This window comes from Panulirus ornatus, chromosome 48 (genome assembly GCF_036320965.1).
Source record: "Panulirus ornatus isolate Po-2019 chromosome 48, ASM3632096v1, whole genome shotgun sequence".
NCBI classification, from domain to species: Eukaryota; Metazoa; Arthropoda; class Malacostraca; order Decapoda; family Palinuridae; genus Panulirus; species Panulirus ornatus.
The window spans coordinates 15,090,096-15,092,595 of record NC_092271.1 but is presented as its reverse complement, the minus strand read 5'-3'; the positions used below and the strand labels follow the sequence as shown (position 1 = coordinate 15,092,595).

Below are 2,500 nucleotides of genomic sequence, written 5' to 3'. Positions count from 1 at the left end.
CCGCACTGCTCTTCCCCAATCTGATGCTCTGTACATGCCTTCACCCTCTCAATCAATACCCTCCCATATAATTTACCAGGAATACTCAACAAACTTATACCTCTGTAATTTGAGCACTCACTCTTATCCCCTTTGCCTTTGTACAATGGCACTATGCACGCATTCCGCCAATCCTCAGGCACCTCACCATGAGTCATACATACATTAAATAACCTTACCAACCAGTCAACAATACAGTCACCCCCTTTTTTAATAAATTCCACTGCGATACCATCCAAACCTGCTGCCTTGCCGGCTTTCATCTTTCGCAAAGCTTTTACTACCTCTTCTCTGTTTACCAAATCATTTTCCCTAACCCTCTCACTTTGCACACCACCTCGACCAAAACACCCTATATCTGCCACTCTGTCATCAGACACATTCAACAAACCTTCAAAATACTCATTCCATCTCCTTCTCACATCACCACTACTTGTTATCACCTCCCCATTTACGCCCTTCACTGAAGTTCCCATTTGCTCCCTTGTCTTACGCACCCTATTTACCTCCTTCCAGAACATCTTTTTATTCTCCCTAAAATTTACTGATAGTCTCTCACCCCAACTCTCATTTGCCCTTTTTTTCACCTCTTGCACCTTTCTCTTGACCTCCTGTCTCTTTCTTTTATACTTCTCCCACTCAATTGCATTTTTTCCCTGCAAAAATCGTCCAAATGCCTCTCTCTTCTCTTTCACTAATACTCTTACTTCTTCATCCCACCACTCACTACCCTTTCTAAACAGCCCACCTCCCACTCTTCTCATGCCACAAGCATCTTTTGCGCAATCCATCACTGATTCCCTAAATACATCCCATTCCTCCCCCACTCCCCTTACTTCCATTGTTCTCACCTTTTTCCATTCTGTACACAGTCTCTCCTGGTACTTCCCCACACAGGTCTCCTTCCCAAGCTCACTTACTCTCACCACCTTCTTCACCCCAACATTCACTCCTCTTTTCTGAAAACCCATACTAATCTTCACCTTAGCCTCCACAAGATAATGATCAGACATCCCTCCAGTTGCACCTCTCAGCACATTAACATCCAAAAGTCTCTCTTTCGCACGCCTGTCAATTAACACGTAATCCAATAACGCTCTCTGGCCATCTCTCCTACTTACATAAGTATACTTATGTATATCTCGCTTTTTAAACCAGGTATTCCCAATCATCAATCCTTTTTCAGCACATAAATCTACAAGCTCTTCACCATTTCCATTTACAACACTGAACACCCCATGCATACCAATTATTCCCTCAACTGCCACATTACTCACCTTTGCATTCAAATCACCCATCACTATAACCCGGTCTCGTGCATCAAAACCGCTAACACACTCATTCAGCTGCTCCCAAAACACTTGCCTCTCATGATCTTTCTTCTCATGCCCAGGTGCATATGCACCAATAATCACCCACCTCTCTCCATCAACTTTCAATTTTACCCATATTAATCGAGAATTTACTTTCTTACATTCTATCACATACTCCCACAACTCCTGTTTCAGGAGTATTGCTACTCCTTCCCTTGCTCTTTTCCTCTCACTAACCCCTGACTTCACTCCCCAGACATTTCCAAACCACTCTTCCCCTTTACCCTTGAGCTTCGTTTCACTCAGAGCCAAAACATCCAGGTTCCTTTCCTCAAACATACTACCTATCTCTCCTTTTTTCACATCTTGGTTACATCCACACACATTTAGGCACCCCACTCTGAGCCTTCGAGGAGGATGATCACTCCCCGCGTGACTCCTTCTTCTGTTTCCCATTTTAGAAAGTTAATACAAGGAGGGGAGGATTTCCGGCCCCCCGCTCCCGTCCCCTCTAGTCGCTTTCTACGACACGCGAGGAATACGTGGGAAGTATTCTTTCACCCCTATCCCCAGGGATAATATACATATATATATACATATACACACACGCACACATACACACACACACGCACACACACACACACATACATATATATACATATGAAAAATGTAAGAAACAATTTAGAAAACAAACTTTTAGCTTGAAATGAATGAAAAAATGAATGTCACATAATGGTTCAACCTCTGGCTATGGAAAAGGAAATGTACAATTTATTCACACAAACGTCAATAGCAGTTCTCATCAATTTCACCACTGTATCAATAAGCTTCAATGTCTAAGCTACATTTTTCTCCAACTTCACTATTTTCTTGTCCAAACACCATGCATGAAAACTATCACTCCATTAACACAACTATATATATATATATATGTATATATATATATATATATATATATATATGTATATATATATATATATATATATATATATTGGGAGGTAAGTTTGAGCGGAGAAAAACTGGAGGAAGTGAAGTGTTTCAGATATCTGGGAGTGGATTTGGCAGCGGATGGAACCATGGAAGCGGAAGTGAGTCACAGGGTGAAGGAGGGGGCGAAAGTTCTGGAGGCTTTGAAAAATGTGTGGAAG

General features: G+C 41.8%; 1 protein-coding gene across 7 annotated transcripts in view; it reads right to left on the bottom strand.

The window, feature by feature from the left end:
- Positions 1-2,500, bottom strand: part of Sarm (sterile alpha and armadillo motif) — a 652,833-nt gene that overhangs the window by 417,926 nt on the left and 232,407 nt on the right. The window lies entirely within an intron of this gene.